Source organism: Rattus rattus, chromosome X, assembly GCF_011064425.1.
Source record: "Rattus rattus isolate New Zealand chromosome X, Rrattus_CSIRO_v1, whole genome shotgun sequence".
NCBI classification, from domain to species: domain Eukaryota; kingdom Metazoa; phylum Chordata; class Mammalia; order Rodentia; family Muridae; genus Rattus; species Rattus rattus.
Window position 1 is genome coordinate 6,437,924 of NC_046172.1, and position 20,596 is coordinate 6,458,519.

General features: G+C 40.6%; 1 protein-coding gene and 1 pseudogene across 1 annotated transcript in view; both read left to right on the plus strand.

Annotated features, from left to right (window-relative positions):
* The first annotated feature begins 201 nt into the window (after nucleotides 1-201).
* On the plus strand, nucleotides 202-576 carry LOC116889267 (annotated as a pseudogene).
* Nucleotides 577-3,875: 3,299 nt separating this feature from the next.
* The window catches only part of LOC116888960 (serine/threonine-protein kinase WNK3), a 100,969-nt gene continuing 84,248 nt past the window's right edge, over nucleotides 3,876-20,596 (plus strand). Inside the window, exon 1 of the mRNA XM_032890188.1 lies at nucleotides 3,876-4,084. The gene's annotated coding sequence lies outside the window, so the exon portion shown is untranslated. The remainder of the gene's footprint in view (nucleotides 4,085-20,596) is intronic.

Here is a 20,596-nt window from a genome sequence, read left to right on the forward strand (position 1 = left end):
AAGCATAGGTTCATAGTCTAGTCCCGTAACTTATGTGTTGGGTTATCTTGGGCAAGGTATTTAACATCTTTCTGCCTTGGTTTGCAAATCGAAAAATGATGTTAAGGATAATGCTGATACTTTTCCCCTGCTGCCACTGAGTTGCAAAAGGGTGGAGGCTCTGGTACATTCAAGATTCATCATGACCCATAATCCACCGCCATGGCTGAGGAAGGCATAGCTGCTGGAGGTGGATGTCACTGCTCTACAACGGATACTGAAGATGGCCATCATGAGTCATGGCCTAACATGTGACATACACAAAACTGCCAAAGCCTTAGACAGGCAACAAGCCCGTCTCCATGTGTTTGCATCCAACTGTGATGAGCCCAGGCATGTCATGCTGGTGGAGACATTTTGTGCCAACCTGATTAAGATTGATGACAACAAGACATTAGAGGGAAGGGTAGGCCTCTGTAAAATTGAGAGGGTAAGCCACGGAAAGTGGTTGGTTGTAGTTGTGTAGTGGTTAAGGACTGTGGCAAAGAATCTCAGGCCAAGGATGCCATTGAGGAGCACTTCAAATGTGAGAGATGAATAAATAAAAATTTGACTCAAAAAAAGAATGTGCTTATGATTCAGTGGATTCATACAAAGCACACAGGAAACGCTATTTAATTGCTAGCTGTTATTATTATATACCTGAGTGGGTAGGCTGTGATTTATATCTGCTACACGAGAGATTTTCCCCCAAGAATGGCTTGCTCATGTGGTGCTATGGATGGAAATAGACCCCAGGGCCTGATCTATTGAAGAGAACGGGCAGTTGTTTCAGCAACCACTGTTCAGGCTTTGGGGCTCTGTTCCTTATATACTTTCTAGAGGAGTTTAGCTTTGTGACGCTACTTACATTTATGCTTTCCAGGAGTCAGGTAGCAAAGCAATATTGCCCCCTGACATATGTATGCACTGGACACATATGGAAACACTGTATCTTTGAAGAGAAGAACAGGTAATATATAGCAGGAGCTGAGAAACTGTAGCATTGTATGTTTCTAAGTAAGTCACTAAGCCAAAGGGAGCTGTTATTTTGTGCTGGGAGGAAGATGGGCATTAATAGCCCCTAGATGATCTTGGTGAGATTCTTCACAGTTTTAAGGCTTGCTTAGAGAAAATGTCATCCAGAAATTCATGCCCTTAGATTCATGCTGTCTTAAGCAGTGGGTGATTGGATAAGAAATGCATTTCATGCTCTTTATCAGGACAGTAACTTTAATCAAAAGCATGTGTGGCTCAACATTATTTTGAGACATGGTATTTGATTCCATATATTTTCTCTATGTCTCCCATAGTTTATTTTGTGATATATCAAGGGAGAATGTGGCCAGGCAGGAAAACAAATAATATAGGGATTGCCTTGGGATGCCGGCATCTGAAACTGAGTCAGGCGAGTGTGCTGGCACATCTTGTAATCCCAGCCTTGGGGATCAGGAATTTGATTACATGGTTACATAGTGAGCTGAAGGTCAGCCTGAGCTACACAGGATCTTTGTTTCAAACACTCTTATCACCCCCACGCTACTCCGCCCTTGGAGTGGGGAGGGTGGGGAGGTGAACACTAAAAAGGAATCCAGTGAAAATTTTGTGGTTTCTTGGCAGTGGTCCTTCCAAACATAACTAGGTTATTTTTATGGGATATTGTAAAGTCAAATTAGAAGTGCTTAATAATGACTCAAATTTTCTGGTAGATGAAGTGGTTAATGACACAATTGCCACTTGACAGTGAAAACCAGTAGATTGGAAGGGAATGTTTTCTAACATATAGTAGTGATAGCTATAATTGCTTATTCTCATTTCTGCCTACAGGGGCATTTGTACTTAGTGTTGGGCAGCCCATAGTAATACCAGTCTACAAGGGACTGAAGAGATGGCTCAGCAGTGAAGAGGACCTAGGTTTGTTTCCCAGTACCCACACAGCAGCTTACAACTATTTGTAACTCCAGTTTCAGGTAATTCAGTACCCTCTTCTGACCTCCGTGGGCACTGGAGACACACACACACACACGCACACACACACACACACACACACACACACGCAGCAGCTTTTACACACACACGCAAGTAACCCGCTCATACACATAAAAATTTCTTCAAAATAATTTATAGAAAAGAATTGAATAAAAAAATTTTACAAAAATTTAAAAATATTTTTTCTACTGAGAAAGATCTGTACTTGGATGGCAACATATTCATCTGATCTTCAAATTCCTAAAGCTGTATGCGTTTGTGTGACATAGTGCTTAATAATTACAGAACAAGTATTTGGTAGTCGAAGAGAGCCTACCCTAGAAGAGTTTGCATCAGAGTGGGTTGAAGGGCTAACATTTCCTAAGTATTGTTCTGTGTTGACTGTATCATCAAGCTCAGAGAAGGTTCAGAGGCAGGCAGGGCCCCAAGTGAGGAAGGTCTTTGAAGACAGATGTGTGGTAGTAGTAGGAACAGTCAACATAGAGAGGTTAAAAAGGTGGCCACAGTTTCTACTTATTATCTCATGGGAGTAATGGACTGAATAAGGCTTGAAATAACTTGATAATCTTTGAAACTATTGATTGGTGTTTGGCCATCCTTCAGCAAGTCACGTCTGTTTTCTCCTCCTTGAGCCTCGGTTTCCTCCTTTGTCAAGGCAGGGCTGTTACGTATGAAAAAAAAAGTTCCTCACCATGCCTCATACAGCATATGAAGCCGTTCTTAAAGCCACAGAGCTGAGGCTCACATATGTGGTGAAAGCTCGAAGAAGGCAGCATTTATTCATTTGAGGAACTAGGAGTTTTCAGGGTGGGTAATGGGCAATTGGGCTAGCCTCTGGGAGAAAGTGGCATTTCCTTTGCTAGCACTCCAGAAGCCCAGCAGAGTAGCAAGGGGGCGGGGCCGCTTCTGAAGGGGTTGCTATGATACCGAGGGGCCAGTGGAGTTTAAACTGAACCCTTAAACCATCGCGCCCTCCCCCACTCGTCCACACTGGGGCCATTGGCCATTGTTCCCCACAAAATGGCGCCGGTAATCCCCCCCTCTGTAACTGAGGCCTATGTATAGCTGAGGGGGGGGAATGTGTGGACTAGAGGTGGGAACAAAAACTACAATTCCCAGGGTACACTGCACCCGCTTGCGAGGCACAGGCCACGTGCCTAGGCCTAGCGGTTACAGGCCGTCAAAAATCGGTTAGCTCCCTCTCCCATCCCTTCTTTGGTGTTGCCCCCCCTCCCCCGCGCGCACCGAGGTCCTGGGGGTGGGGGGGGCGGCGGTGGTGTATGCCATGGCCGTTGCCCTCTCAACATAACCAGGAGACAGGTATTTGTAAATCTGTGCTTCGACTTCTATTCCCCAAACCGGCAGGTATGGGTCTCGCGAGATAAACCGGGACCTAGAAAAAGTGAGTAAGGGGTGGTGGGTGAAAGGTACTGGTGGGGTACCCCATCTCCACAGAGCTGGTTCATTTAAACGTTTACAAAGAGGTGAAAGTGGTCTGCTGGTGGCTAAGAAGTGCTGTGTGCTTGGACCTCTTTTGACTTATTTACTTCTTTTGGTTTTTTTGGAGGGGGTAGGTAAAGCAGCCGCGTGGACAAGTGCTTTAGAACACACAAGCAGTGTCTTGCGTGGCTGCTCGCTGAGATTTTTTTTCCCTTCTCTGCTAGGGAGAGAAGTCTGTCTCCTCGACGCGCATCCACCGCGCTGCGCTGAGTTCGGGGAAGGTGTGCGCAAGCGCCGGCGGGCCAGTCTCTGGGCTCCTCGATCTGCTAGGGGCCGTTCCGAGTTTGGGCTGCTCCGCCCCTCCCCCTCTCTTTCCCTCCCTTCCCCTCCCTTCCCCGCCCCTCTCCAGTCCATCAGAATTCTCTGGCTTCAGTACGCGTGCGCTCGGTCAGCTGCGGGGTGAGCGCGAGCTTGGGCTCGCACCCTGCTCCCCCAACCCCGCCCGCTCTTCCCCTAACCGTGGCTGCTGGCTCGGTGGGCTCGCGGGGAGACGCGCGCACGCGCACAGGACTCGGAGACGAGCTCGAGACACTGAGGAGGGGAGTAAGAAGCATCGGAGGAGGCATTAGAAGAGGAGGTATATGTGTATGTGTCTAGTCTACTGTGTAGCCGGTCGGGGGGCTGGAGAAGGCTTGAGAGACAGCTAGGGAGAACTGAATAGAGTCGTTCTCTAGCGGTCAGAGTCTCTAGTGAGGTGAGGGTCCCGGCCAGCCCGGGACCCTGAGAGAGGGAGGAGGCCGGGGGGCGTGTCCAGGATCGGGCTGAGCGATGAATGGGCCCAGGATGAATGGAAAGAGGCAGCGGCGGCCAACAGTCTGTTCAGAGTAAGCGCCCCAGTGAGTGTGTGCGCGTGTATATGTGTGTGTGTATGTGTGTGTGTGTATGTGTGTTGAGGGGGAGCTGCTTGACCAAGGCATGGTGTGTGCGGTCACCCAAAGGTACTGGACTGGACGAGGCCGGACTCCGGTCTTCGGGTTGTAAGAGCTGGAGTCCAAGTGACAGAATACGGAGAGGAAAATTAAGAGGGAGGAAAAGTGGAGAAGGACAGATCAGAGGTTAAGGTGCATTTCTCTTTTTTGTTTCTGTTGGGGAGGGTGGCAACTTTGGCAGTTGATGGAAGATCAAGAGACAGGGAAGGTGAGGATACAGGAGATGGTTGACAAAGGGACCGAGAGATCATTTAAGTGAGATGGGTGATACTAAAAGAATCGCTTTGGGTGTGGGATGTTCAACAAGGTTTGGATGTGTTGTGTTGATGGAAATGGAGTGGGGAAAAGAATAGGCTTAATTTAGAGGTTCATTTGCTGTAGGAGGGTCGATAGGACTGAAATCTGGGTGAGGGATATAGCAGGCTGATTGTGTAAATTGTGTTAGGTGCAAGGGAATTGAGAGGTGTGGTGTGTGCTCTGTGACTGACTTGCTGGGGATGGGGAGGGGATGGGATGATAGGGTTAGGATAAAAGTCACGAGGTGGTTTCGCTGTATTGAAAGAGGTTTTGTTTAGTTAAGAGCTGTGAAACATTTATGTAGTGGGATGTGTATGGGAAACCCCCAGAGTGTGTCTTTCTATATCTTGCCAGTCGATACACTGTTAAAATGAGGTGCGATTTTGCTCTTCTCCCTGTCTGTTTATCTTTCTTTTTTTTTTTTTTTTTTTTTTTTTTTTTGAGACAGGGTTTCGTCCTGTAACCAAGGCTTCCCTGAAATTCACTATGTAACCAAGGTTGGTCTTGAATTCCCTTCCACCTTTCTGCCTCAGCCTTCAGGTGTGATTCCTTAAGGGTTACTGCTGAGACAGTCTCAGGAATCAGTCAATAGTCTTGAGTTGTGAAAATCTGTACAGTAGTGATTGCATCCAATATTTAGAGGCTTTGTTATTCACGGGTACTGTTTTTTTAATTCTCTCTCTCTCTCTCTCTCTCTCTCTCTCTCTCTCCTCTCCTCTCTCCCTCTCCCTCTCCCTCTCCTCTCCTCTCCCTCTCCTCCCTCTCCCTCTCCATGGTCTCACTATGCAGCTCTGGCTGGCCTGAAACTTGCCATGTAGACCAGGGTGGCCTGTAACTCAGAGAAATCTGCCTGCCTCTGCCTCTAAATTTTAATATAAAGAGAACTTTTTAAATAGACCTTAGTGGGGGCTGGAGAGATGGCTCAGTGGTTAAGAGCATTGACTGCTCTTCCAGAGGTCCTGAGTTCAAATCCCAGCAACCACATGGTGGCTCATAACCATCTGTAAGGAGATCTGATGCCCTCTTCTGGTGTCTGAAGACAGCTACAGTGTACTTCTATATAATAAATAAATCTTTAAATAGACCTTAGTGTATGACTGGAGGCGTTTTTAGACAGTTTGTAACACTTTGGATTGTTGAATTTAAAATTTATTTAAAGTGGACAGCTCAGGGGAGAGATACTTTGTATTAAATGTTAGCTAAAATGTACAAGACCTGATTTTGAGTATTTAACAGTGATACCTGATGCTTTTGGTTGTTTTGGAGTTTATTTTCTGTGAAAAGCGGCACTTCTAATGTATTTGTTTCTTTGTTTGATGAGGGTTCAACTCAGGGCTTTGAACATGCTAGGCAATCCCTTTACCATTGAGCTGCATCTGCAGCTGGTGTAACTTTAAATTACAATAGATTACTTGGACATTTTGTTCTCTGAATATGTTACTTAGTTTCTGGTAAGGAGGTCTTGTGATGTTTTTATTCTGTTCTTGGTCAAGATTAATGAGTATGGATTTTTAACTTTTCATGATTATTTTTACAGGTTTTGCTGATCTACATCTTGAGTTCGTGGAAATGTATCTTGCATTCTGATTTGAGATAGAAAAGAGTGTAATCCTTTCTTTGACTACTTAGAGTTTTAGCACAAAAGTTAATATTTCATTTAATTTGAAATTGATATTGAGATGAATATTTTGTGTGCGAATATAAATATATAGGGTAATATACATATACATACATATGTATATAATACCAAACACACATTAATATAGAGCAGAAATAGGTACAGTGGGAGCTTAGAAATGTTTAACTCTTCCGGGAAAGATGGTCTCCTACCTTTTGGCTAGATTTTCCTGGAGTGAAGCTGAAGAGAACTGATAGGCTTATTTACTGAAAGTCTTTTCTGCCTCTCCTTTTATCTTTTTGCTGTCTTCTTCACTGTGCCCCTCTTTAGATTGTCTACATATTTTACACATACTCTTACACTGTCCTCACATGTCTTCATATTTTAAAGGGATTATAAAGGTCAAAGATAAATCTGGTGTGGTGGTATGATATCTTTAATCTCAGCACTTGGGAGACAGAGGCAGGCAGATGTTTGTGGGTTCAAGGCCAGGCTGATCTACATCTAGGGGTTATTTAGTGGGACCACATCTCAAACTGACAAAGCAAACTAAGGAATTAACAACAACAACAATACTAACAACAAAACAAAACAAAATAAAAGCTTGATCTAGTCGATCTAGTTAATCTATCACAAGTCTACATTTACTGCCATAATTATTTCTTAGTGTTTTAGACATTAGATATTTGTAAAATTGGCTTAAGATTTTTTTCATAAAGCAGAAGTTTCTGTTTTTACTAAGTTGTCCATTGCTTAGACAGTAATATTAATAAGACCAAACAAAGTCTACCAAGAAACAATAGACAGGGATACAGAAAATAAGAAATAGTCTAGTAGGGCTGGAGAGATGGCTCAGAGATTAAGAGCACTGACTGCTTTTTCAGAGGTCCTGAGTTCAATTCCCAGCAACCACATGGTGGCTCACAACCATCTGAAATGGGATCTGATGCCCTCTTCTGGTGTGTGTGAAGACTACAGTGTACTCATATACATAAAATAAATAAAAATCTTTTAAAAAAAAGAAATAGTCTAGTAGTAATAAATTTCTAGTTGTTATGTAACTGAATTAAATGTAATTAGTAGGGCTGGGCGTGGTGGCCTTTATTCCCAGCACTCAGACAGGGGAGACAGATGAAACTCTGTGAGTTCGAGGTCAGTCTGGTCCACATAGTGAGTTCCAGGACAGCCAGGGATTCATAATGAGACCCTGTCTCAAAAGAAAAAAGTAGGGGCTGGAGAGATGGCTCAGAGATTAACAGCACTGTTTGCTCTTTCAGAGGCCGTGAGTTCAATTCCCAGCAACCAACCATGTGATGGATCAGAGCCATCTATAATGAGATCTGGCGCCCTCTTCTGGCCTGCAAACATATATGCAGGCAAAATGCTACATACACAATAAATCTTTTAAAAAAGAAAAAAAGTAGAGAACTTACATGTTTGTGTACATGTTTTTTTATGAGGATGAATTGTGTGCAAGAAAAAAGCATTTCTGTCTTTTATTTTTAGTATTAAGTGTCCAGATCTATTTGTAGAGATCCTTAGGTCTCCTGGCTAAAAGCCAGAATTCTTTCACAGGCATGTGTCTTGCCCATTTTTTTTGTCAAGATATCATAAAATTTGTGGTATTGTTATGCAACAACTAATTTTGATGGGTGTAAAGGACACATATAAAGGAATTTTTTTGAAATTAGAATTGATGCTATTTTTAATTTAATTTTTATTTTGGGGTTTCATATATGAGTACTATATTCATAGTTGTTCTGTAAATATTATGAGATATTTATTTAGGAAAATGTTGAAGTTGTTGAGAGAGACTTATTGTAGAAATGAGATTTTAATGCTCTTTCTTTCAGGGATATATATTCCCTCTGAAACTTTTTTCCTCTTCCCTTTTTTCCATATAAACTGTTCCCTTCTCTCTCCTTTTTAATAAAAAGATTAATAAATCTTATATTATATATCTATATGTGTACACTGTCGCTGTCTTCAGACACATCAGAAGAGGGCATCAGATCCTATTACAGATGATTGTGAGCCACCATGTGGTTGCTGGGAATTGAACTCAGGACCTCTGAAAGAGCAGCCAGTGCTCTTAACCACTGAGCCATCTCTCCGGCCCTTCCCTCTCACTTTTTAAGAGAAAATGTGTTTAGGATTGAATCCGGGACTCCTGCCTGCTACTTAAACATTCTATGTAGGGAAACACATACATCTCCATTTCATCTCCTTTAAAAAGTCTTAGAAGAAATGAAATATATCTTTGCCGTGTTTTAGCATGGGTTCTTTGAAACTGTGATAAAACTCAGTAACAAATTTATGATTTTAATAATTTTATTTTGTGTGGTACTTGCGATTGGACCCATCAATTCTACAGATGCCCAGAAAGCAGTCTGCCATTGACCAATATCCTCAGCTCTCCTTTCTTTTTCAGAGGTGGTCTCAATAAGTTGCTCAGGCTGCCCTTTGAACTCACTTTGTGGCCTAGGCAGACCTTGAATTTGTGATCCTCCTACCATGGTCTCCCAAATTGCTGGGATTATAGGCCTGAGCCATGAATCCTGTCTTTAAACCATTTTTAAAGTATATGTCTTTGACATTAAGTAACTTTACTCTATTTGGGGCAAGTATCTAATTCCAAAATGTTTTCATCACCTTGAAAGGAAACTCTGTACTTCTCATTAAGTGCTTCCTATTCTCCTCCCTCTAACACCCAATGCCTCTTATTTGCCAGTCTCAATGGCTTTGCTCAGTCTCTAATCATAATACCTCTGATGTTAGACTTTTCTCTTGCAAATCTTTGCATTAGCACCCCCCCCTCGTGTTCTGTGTATGTGCATGTATTTTTGTGTGAGCATGGATGCCATACATATAGAAGTCATAAGACAACCTAAGGCAACTTTGCCTTTGATCTTGTTTGAGACAGGGCATTTCATCTGGGAGTTCTCCTGTCTCCACTTCCCAACTTGCTGTAGGAATATTGGAATTACATCATCTGGCTTTACCTACGTTTTGGGGATCCACATTCAGGCTCTCATAAGCCTTTATGCCCAGCTTCTTTTACTTAATATGTTTTTGACATGCATGTCTCATTCCGTTTTATGGTTGAGTAATATACTATTGTATGGGTACATCCATTCATAAGTTCATGAATATCTGGAATGTTCCCAACTTTAAACTTTTGTGGGTGGTGCTACTATAAATATTCATTTGTAAGATTTTATTTGAACACCCATTTTAACTTACTTTGGATATGTAACCAGAAAAGAAATTACTAGATCACATACCAACTGTTTTCTACAGAGGTGCTACTATTATACATCATCATTATACATTATTGTACCCAATATATATGGATTCCAATTTCTGTACCTCCTCCCAAAACATGTTGTTCTTTTTGTAATGGCCTTATGGTGGCTGTGAAGTGGTAGCATTGTAGTTTTGATTGCATTTCCCTAATGGCTAATGATGTGGAGTGTCTTTTGCTTTGTCTATTTATATTTCTCCTTTGAACAAATATTTTGAACTGTCTAGCTAAGGCTTTGTTCATTTTTAAATTTGCTTGTCTTTTTAAGTGAATTCTAGGAGGGATTTTTGATGGTTTATAGAGCTTTATTTTAATGTATGGTGGTAATGTCTTGTGTGGGTTGGTGGCATAGGCCTTTAATCCCAGCAAAGCCATTGAGACAGGCAATGAGAAGGTAGAGAAAGGTGGTTCACTGTGAGTTTAAGACCAGCCTGGTCTACATAGAGAGAGTTCTAGATCTTAAAAGACCTTCAGTCATTTTAAAATTTGGCTCTTTTTTTATTGAGTTATAAGAGTTTTAAAAACTGTGTTCTAGATGCTAGACCCTGATAGCTGATATCCTTCTAGTCTATGAGTGTTTTTTTAATGGTACAAGGTCTCCTATATGCTAGATAGTCTGCCACTGATTTACATTACAGCACAGTCTTTGTACTTTGGTTGATTGAAGGTTGTTTTATTTTATTTTTTGAGACTCTTGCTGTATATCCCACAGCAGGTTTTGAATATTTGATCCCCTTGGCTCAGCCTGCCTGCTCTCTTGGTGGTGTGTTTTGTGGCACTAAAGTCTTGAAGCATCATGAAGTCCAGTTGTATAGCTTTTCTTTTAATGCTAATGCCATTTGCTTTTTCATTCATTCGATTCCCTACCCCACACCACAGGCTGCCCTCAAAGTTGTGTAACCAAGGATTATCTTGAATAGTTTTTTAAATTTATTTTTAATTTTATGTACATTGGTGTTTTGCCTGCACAAATGTGTGTGTGAGGGTGTCACATCCTCTGGACATGGAGTTACAGATAGTTGTGAGCTGTCATGTGGTTGCTGGGAATTGAACCCAGTACCTCTGGAAGAGCAGTGGGTACTCATTTAACTCCTGAGCCATCTCTCCAGCCCCCTTGAACAGTTTTTTTTTAAAAAGACTTATACATTTTATTTGTATGATTTTTTTCTTGCTTGTATAAATGTGTACTCCATGTATGCTTGGTGCCTGTGGAGGCCAGAAGAGGGTATTTGTTCCCCTCGAATTGTGAGCTGCCATATGGATGCTGGGAACCAAACCCTGGCCCTCTGTAAGAGCAGTTAGCACTCTTAACTCTTAAAAAGCTGAGCTTTTTTTTTTGTTTGGTTCTTTTTTTCGGAGCTGGGGACCGAACCCAGGGCCTTGCGCTTCCTAGGCAAGCGCTCTACCACTCAGCTAAATCCCCAACCCCAAAGCTGAGCTTTTTAAAAATGATAATTTTATAATTCTTTTTTTTAATTTATTTATTTATTATATCTAAGTACACTGTAGCTGTCTTCAGACACACCAGAAGAGGGCATCAGATCCCATTACAGATGGTTGTGAGCCACCATGTGGTTGCTGGGATTTGAACTCAGGACCTCAGGAAGAGCAGTCGGTGCTCTAACCACTGAGCCATCTCTCCAGTCCAATTTTATAATTCTTGCATGAAATTCTTTGACCTCTTTCTATCCCCTCCCCACTCCTCATATCCACTATCACCTCTCTTCCCCATCCAGAGTTTTCTTTGTTTGCCCATTGGAGTTCATTCTGTGTTGCCCTATTTCTGCCTGGAGTGTGGTCAGCTTACCAGACACTTTCTATCCTAGCAGCTATCAAATGCCAATAGATTCTAAGCTAGTGGTGAGATTTTATGTCTACCTCCTCCCTTCTTTTACATGTGAATTGCTTGAAAGTTTTTAAACTTTACATGTGTGAAGATTGTGCTTGGTGTCTGTGAATGCTAAAGCTCTGTATGAGTCGTAGAGATTTTTATATTTAAAAATTTATCGTCATCATCATCTTTATTTGTGTGTATTTCAGTTGGAGGACAACTTTATGAAATTTGTTCCCTCCTTCTTTACATAGATTTCTAGGATTTGAACTCAGGTCATTATTAGGCTTTCATAGCTAAAAGGATTTCTTATGTTGAAACTGTAGGGATGCTTTTTTGCCTACTTATTCATTTATTATATTTCTGTGTGGGATACTAATGTGTGTGCAGATGTGTTCACTCATGCCACTGTGTCTGGAAGTTAGATGTTAACAGCAGATGTCTTCCTCTATAATGCCCCATCTAAGTTTTTGAGACAGGATGTCTTGCTGTACATGAAACTGACCAAATTGCTAGACTAGCTGACCAGTGAGCACTTGGGATCTACCTGTCTCTGACTTCTGTTATTGGGAATACAGATAAGCACTATGCCCAGCTTTTACATGGAAGCTGGGGAATCTAAATTCAGGTCCTGATACTTGTAAAGTAAGTATTTTACTCATTGTGCCATTTCTCCAGTGTTATTTTGAACTACTATTATGTGTTGTATACAGTGATACATTTTGGTAATCCTAACACTCTGGAAAGTGAGGCAGGAGTGCTGCAATGTCAAGACCAGTCTGGTCCACTTTGTGTTCAGTGAAATATTCCTTTAAAACTAGAGAAAAACAGTTGGGTATGATGGAGCACATCTTTAATTCTTGCACTGTGGAAGCAGAGATAGGGAGATCTAGTTTGTGTCCCAGGGTAGCCTGAGTCACATGGAGAGTTTTAGGCTAGTCTGGGCTTAAATAGCAAGATCTTACCTGAAACCAATCAACCAATCAACCAGCCAGACAAATACCCAAAACAAACAGCAACAAAAAGAATCAAAGAAGTTCTCTCAAATTATTTGGATAGATTCCAAATCTTAACAATTATAAACTATATAGCAGATATAATTGCTTTTTTAGATATATGTAATGCCAGTTTTTGGTTAAATGATAGATAATTATGGGTTAAGTCTATTTTCACTGAGGGTATTTTTTAAGTTTAATATAGCCCCGAAGCCTAAAAGTTGTAATCCTTAACATCCTGTTGTGCTGGGATTGTAGGAGTGATGCTAACATGCCCAGCTTTCAGTTGACTTCTTCACTAATATACATGCAACCAATCCCTCTCACAGACCTTATTTCAAAGGATGTGATATGGTTTTTTGAAATATATATTGAAATGTATATATATGCACAACATAGAGTTATATGAATGTGTATTACAAGGGGCCTCTTATTAGGAGTAACTCTGGCTTTTTTTTTGTGGGGCTAGAGATAGAACTCAGGATCTGGCACATTCTAAGTAAGTTCTCTTTCATTGAACTGTCCCTTTCTCCTACCTCCTGGCTTCCCCCCCTTCTAGCTGTGCCATTTTAGTTCAATTTACTTGATTTATATTTACTTTTAAATCTTTTGGCCCTTTGAAATAATCTCATGTAGCCCAGGCTGACCTCAAATTTTCTATGTAACCAGCTAAAATTTTGAACTTCTGATCCTCTGGTCTTTGACCTCCTGAGTTGCGTGATTACCACATTGGACTTTATGAGGTGCTGATGATCCAACCTAGGGCTCAGTAAACATTCTGAATTACATTCCTCGTGATCTATTTTAAAGAAGGATTTTATTTTTTTAAGTTCTCTCTCTCTCTCTCTCTCTCTCTCTCTCTCTCTCTGTGTGTGTGTGTGTGTGTGTGTGTGTGTGTGTGTGTGTGTGTGTGTGTGTGTTAGTATGTGAATGCAGGTACAAGAGACCAGTGGCATCAGATCCCCTTATCTGGAGATACAGGCAGTTGTGGGTCTTAGGAACCAAAGTTATATCCTTTATAAGAGAAGTATTTGTGTACTCTTAGCCACTGGGTCTTCTCCCTAGCCCAACCTTTCCCTCAGTCATCTTTTTAATAAAAGAGACTAGGGCCCAGGTACTCAAAGGATCTGGTACTCAAAGGATCCTCTTGTGTCAGCGTCAGCTGTCAGAGTAGCTGGAGCAGCCATATTTTTTTCTGACAGATCTCATTATAGTCAGCCCAGGCAGGCCAATGCTGGAATTGCAAGCATGGGCCATGTTCACCACATGTCACATAATTTTTTGAGCCTCTTTTTTTTTTTTTAATTGTAAGAGAATAATAACAGTTTTACTTATCTCAGGATTCTTGTGATGATTGAATGGAAAAATGTGTAAGAGGATTTAGAAACACATGGTGAGTTTCTAAAACATTCTCAATAAATTGTAACCGAGAAAATAATTTGGATATGTACCTTACTGTTATGTATTTCTTCACCTGTTTTTCTTTTCTTTCCCTCATTTCTTTCTTTCCTCCTCCTTTTTTTTTTTTTTTTTTTTTTTTTTTGAGGCAGGGTTTCAATGTGTAACCTTAGCTGGGCTAGAACTCTGTAGACTGAGCTGACCTCAAACTTAGAGCTCATCTTCTTCTGTCTCATACCTTTAATCCCAGCACTCTGGATGAGGCCAGCCAGAACTATATAATAGAGAGACCCTGTCACAAACAAACAAACAAAAATAACAAAAAGTAAGGCTTTCTTTAGGTTTTTAAGAAATCCTTTCTTCCTGTTATGCCAAAGTTTCTTCTAGTGATTGATGTGGCTCTGCTTTTATATTTAGCTCTATAATTTACATTAAATTTACTTTTGTGCCTGATCTTAGATAAATATTTAACTCTCCTCCCGCAGTAGATAGCCATTTATCCTGACACAATTTATTATACTATCTGTTCTCTACAAATTTGAAATTTTTACAGTGGAGTGAGTATATTCCCAAGTGGGCTGATTTCTTAGTTTTTTAAAATGTATGTCTGTTTCTGTGCTGAAACCATATTGTTTATGTAATTATAGCTGTATTGTATGTAATATTTGATAAAGAAAAGTTTTCATTGTCTTATTTCAGGATTTTCGGGGTGAGGGAATTTTGATGCTGCCTTACTATATGTAGCCCAAGGTGGCCAGGAACTCTCATAGCCTTAGCCTCCCAGGTGTTGGCATTCCAGGAATGAGCTAACATGCCCTCTGCTTCAATAGATTTTTAGTTTTCCTTGTGTGCTATCTGTGAGAATCAACCCATTTCTTTGGGATTTTGATTGGTTTCACACTAACTTTTTGATAAATTGGTAGTAGGGAAGGGGGTTGTATTAGCAAGTGTGGTGGTACAGTCCTATAATCCTGGCACTTGAGGAGTCTGTGAGTTCAAGGACAGACTGGGTTGAATAACAAGACCCTGTATCATAAAACATTGTTTTCAAGATTTATTTTTATTTATGTGTCTATGTGCATTTCTGTGTGAGTATATACCATATATTTTCAGGTAACCTCAAAGGTCAGAAGGAGGTGTTAGGATCCCTTGTAGCTAGTGTTACCAGCAGTTGAGAGCCACCTGACATGGTTGCTGGGAACCAAACTTTGGTTCTCTGGAAGAGTAGCAAGGGCTTTTAACCATGGAGCTATCTCTCTAGCCCTTGAGTATATTCTTCAGTGAGTAGTTTATAGCTCTGCTGCTCTTGTGAGCATGATGGGTGTTTTTGTTTGTTTGTGGGGAGGCAGGATTGAGACTGAGTCTCACAATGTAACCTAAGCTGGGCTTGAACACATTATCATCTTGTCTGACTCAGCCTGCTGAATGTTGAGATTACAGGTATGCACCACCATCCCCAGTTCCAGCTAGTTGTTTTTAAATTATGTTTTCTTTTTAAAATTATTTCTATGTGTGTGGGTATTTCACTTGCATGCACATCTGTGCAGCATGTGTATGCTTGGTAGCAGCAGAGGACAGAAGAGGTCATTAGATTCTCTGGAACTGGGTTTACAGATAGTTGTAAACCACTATGTAGGTAAGCCACCTCCTCTAGCCCCTTGAATTATATTTTTTTAATGATTATTACTGATGTATACATCAGAGTATACAAAATATATTCATTTTGACCTTGGCATTTCTATTGTGTTCCTTGTTTCCTCTTATTTTTTAGTAGATCTGCTGGCTCTTCTAAGTAATAATGTAGTCTAGTCTGTAAATTTTGCTTTTATCTCCTTTTAGTTTTTTTTCTGCCTGTACCTTCTGAATATTAAGATTACAGTTGTAGGTCCCGTGCCTGGTTTATGAGATGCTATGGATCAAACCTAGGGCTTTCTGTCTGCTAGGCAAGCACTCCATCAGTTGAGCTGCAGCCCTAGACCTGGCTTATTCTTGGCTTGTTAATCATTGTTTTTATGGAAGATGGCTTAACCTCAGTTATAAGTTAAATGTTAACTGAAAACATACGGAGGGCTGAAGCTGTAGCTTGGTGAGTATTTGATAATGTGCAAGGCTCTGGGTTTGATCCTCTATAGTTCATAAAATGAAAACAAACTAAGGCTCTTTAAAATCCCATTGGAGTATTAAAAATCAAAATATTTGATAAGACCTTTTCATTGTCAGGACTGTAAGGCAAAAGATACATATTGTATATGGAAGTTTAAATTGATATAATGGTAATGAAAAGCAATTTTGCAACATTGGATAAACATATACATTCATCTTTATATATTAGTATATTTCAACGAAAGTTGAAAATGTATATACATATATGTATGTCTGCTACAAGTGTGTGTATGTGTGTATATATATATATACATATACATATAATGAAATGTTTATACTAGCAAAACAATTTGAATGCTACAGAGTAAGAGCCTTCTATGTGCTGAAAAGAAAAAAATACTTAAGTCATGAATATTAAAAAAAAATCCCAGTATTCAGAGTTCGAAGCCTGGTGTACATAAGCATATTTGTCTCAAAACTCCAAAACAAGAAAAGAAGAAAAAAGCTTAGTGATTTTGAGCATGGTGTTATTTACCTGTAGTCCCAGCTCTTGGGAGACTAGGGCAAAAGGATGGCTTGAATCCAGAATTTTGTGCCAGCTTCAGTAATATAATGAGGCTTTGCGTCAAAATAAAAACAAATTTAGCGTAAACTGGGCCAGATACTACAGTCTTATAATCCCAGCTAGTCAGGAGGCTGAGATGAGAGGATTGCAAATTCAAGGTAGAGAATGGACTATGGACTAAATTTAAGGCTATCCTAGGCAACTTAATGAGAGCCAGAACTCAGTGATAGAACACTTATCTAACAGGCTCTAGTAATGTAAACAAAACAAAAAAATATTACTGTATTCTATACATTTTCGAGTGTAAAGTTAAACATATTTTCTAACTAGCTCAGTGGTAGGACTCTTGCCTAGCTTATGTCCATGATCTGAAGCCCTAGAATACATTCCCAGCATTGAAACACAAATGAAGAAATATGGTGTCAAGCATTGTGGCACATGACTGTAAAGCCCACACTTCTTTTGGGGGTGGGGTGGAAAGGGTTTATTTCCTCATATGGTTTGCAGTGCATCATCCAGGAAAGTCAGGGCAGCAACCCAAGTCAGGAACCTGGAGGCAGGAACTGATGCAGAGGCCATGGAGGAGTGCTGCTCACTGGCCTGCCCAGTTTGCTTTCCTTCTTTTTTATGGGATTTTTTTATTCACTTAAAAAAAATTTTTTTTGTAAATAAATAAAAAGCTAGCACTGCTTAAGAGGCCGAGATAGGATTGCTGAGTTTAAAGGCAGACTGTATAATATAGTAAGTACTAGGCTAGCCAGGACTACATAGCAATACACTTTCAGAAATGAAAACAACAACCCCCCCCAAACCTAACAGATAGTTCACACATGATAAAAGCAAAAGCTAATAGCTAATAGAAATTAAAAGGTGGTAAATACTGCTACTAATTATAATATATTATATTACAAGTTTGAGAACAAGGACTGAGTTTTGTTGTTTTACTCTGACTGGTACTTGGTGCTTATGAAAATAGATGTATGAGAAAGACATAAAATAGTTTTTTGTAGGTAAATTAGCAGTTTCATTAATCAGGATATTTTTAAAAAGAAAAATGTGTTAGCTGAGTGAAGCAAATAGATATTATCTTTGTTATTCAAGGACTCCTGTAAAGGTTTAGACCAGTGGTTCTCACAGTGGGTTACAACCTTTTCAGGTCTTCTAAGATCATCAGAAAACACAGATAAAATATTGTTAATGGACCATTTTTACTGTTTAAATATTCCTTCTTTCAGTTACTATAAAGGTTAAAGAAATCCTTTGATCCATTGGTTGATAAAGTATTTTGAGGTAAGAGTCATATAAATTTATTTCTTAACTCCAGGGCTTAAGTAATCTTTCTTTCTTAGTCTCCCCAGTATTTGGGATTACTGGTGTGCAAAAATGTACCAGATCCAGGTTGGACTTTTTCCCTGCATAGAACTAAGGTACACTACCCAGGAAAGTTATTTTGAACTTTTAAATCTAGCACTTTGGATGCAAATTTGTGAGTCTCTGTCTATAATTTAGGTCTCTATAGAAGTGTTTTGTAGTTGCCTTTTAGATACATTCCTAGGTTTAGATTACAGTGTTACCATTTTCCTTCTGAAAATGGTTACATTTAGGCTATGCTATATAGACATGAACTTAATAGGTGTTTCCAGGCCTGAGGAAACTCCAGATTTGAAGTCTGATTTTTTTTTTGTAAACTTTTGCTGTGTCACATTTATATATTGCTTGTTCACTGCAGCATATCTTTTCAGCAATGCCAACATGGTTTATTACTGGAAAGTCTTTTAAGAATACATGTTTTTGCCTTCCTGAATTGAGTCTCCTTGAAAAACCATTTAATGTTTTATTATTGAATAGTACTTTATTTTTATTAATGATTTATTAACATTTATTTGCTTATTTATTTGTATGTGGGAATAGGTATGAATTGATCATGAGGACAGAGGACAGTTTACATCAGTCAGTTGTTCCTTCCCTAGGCTCTGGGGATTGAACTCAGGTTTTCAGACTTGGCAGCAGGCACCTTTACTGAAAAGCCACCTCAGTGGCCTTGAATAGTGCTTTAATACAATGCTGCCCTAGGGGATATTAAGAAGTGGAAAATAAAAGCTTTTATCTATTGATTGTTGTATTGTGCCAGGCACTGTGCTAAGTACTTTATACACATTTTCATATTAGTCCTGTGAGATTCACTAATGAAAATAAAAAATGAGTGTGGTTAAGTTATTTGCTGAAAGGGACTTGATTCCAGGTTTCTCTTACTCCAAACCCTGCCTCTGTTTTGCTTTATGATCTAGAAGGTATTAGAAGCTAGGCCTAGTTGTATAGGTGCTATGGTTTGTATATGCTTGGCCCAGGGGGTGGCTCTATTATAAGGTGTGGCCCTGTTGGGGTAGGTGTGGGTGTGGGCTTTAAGACCCTCCTCTAGCTGCCTGGAAGTTAGTATTCTGCTAGCAGCCTTCAGATGAAGATGTAGAACTCTCAGCTCCTCCTGTACCATGCCTGCCTGGCATGCAGATCTCTAAGTTCAAGGTCAATCTACAGAGCAAGATCCAGGACAGCCAAGCTTAGGTAGTGAAGGAGTTGAGGAAGCTAGTGATAATGTAACAAGGGGGCCATGTTCCAGCTCCTGCAAGCAGCAGAACTCGGCAGCTTCAACCATGTGTCAATGACTTTATCATCAAGAGGAGAGGGAGACTACTGGGACAATTGATGCTGGTTAGCTGGAGCTAAGAAATAAGTGGTAATTAGTAAGAGACCAGCATCACTGAGTTGAAATCTTCTGGGAACTGTTTTCTAAGAGCACAAAGAATCTGTGTTCCAGAGATAGCCAAGTTTGTACCTCCTGCTGCAGCTGTACTTGGTAATGTGTAAGAGTCACCCAAGTGGTACTGGTTTTGAAGGTGTCAAGAAGAGCAGCTGAGGCTTGGCACTGTGAGAGACCATGGAAGGCTGAAGGTGAAACCTTAGTTGCAGTTGACAGACAGCCCAGGACAGAGAAGGGGTCATGCAAAGGAATTGAGGCTTGGTACCATGAGGAGAGCCTGAGAGGCTATAGGTGAAGCCTAGTTGCCGCAGAAGACCCCAGTGTATTGCAGATGACAGTACCACAGGATGACCACTTTGATTAGCAGCAGCAGTGGAATGGATCAACCTGAGCTTAAGAGTGCTACCAAGGGCAGAGCTGTAGAAGAGATGCCATCCCTTTGGAAGAGCCCAGAAAATCATGTGTGGATCCCAAACATTGATACAAGAAGCTGTAACATTGAAGTTGCCTTGGAGACCCAAAGATGTTTGAGATGCCAGAGCCATAGGATATCTGCTGAGGAAAGCTGCTAATAGGGAGTGGAACCAGCCCAGGAGAAAGACATTTGTTTGAATAAACCTATGGGGGCCAGAGAGTGGAATGTGATAGTTTGTATATGCTTGGCCCAGGGAGTGGCACTATTGGGAGGTGTGGTCTTGTTGGAGTAGATGTGGCCATGGAGTAGGTGTGAATACCCTAGTCCTAGCTGCCTGAAAGCCAGTATTCTGCTAGCAGCCTTCAGATGAAGATGTAGAACTCTCAGCTCCTCCTGTACCATGCCTGCCTGGATGCTGCCATGCTCCTGCCTTGATGATACTGAACTGAACCACTGAACCTGTAAGGCAGCTCCAATTAAATGTCCTTATAAGAGTTGCCTTGGTCATGGTGTCTGTTTACAGCAGTAAAACCCCAACTAAGACAACAGGCCTATAACTTCAGCTCCCTGGGAAATTGAGGGACACTGTGTGCTACACAGTGGGTTGGAGACAAGCATAGGCAACTGACTTGAGATCCTGTCTTGAAAATAAAAAGAAAGCACAGCCATTTAGGTCTTCGCTAAAGTGCTTATATAGCACATATAGGATCCTAAGTTCAGTCCTCAGTAATGAATAAGTGAGGAGGAAGTGGAGGAGCAACAGCAGCAGCTATTGGATTGGTGAGGAAAACAAGTGAAAAAAGAAAAGGAACTGCTATTGGATCCATGAGGAAGAGATCAGGAAATGGATGCTTAGTGACGTTCTTTGCCTGGCTT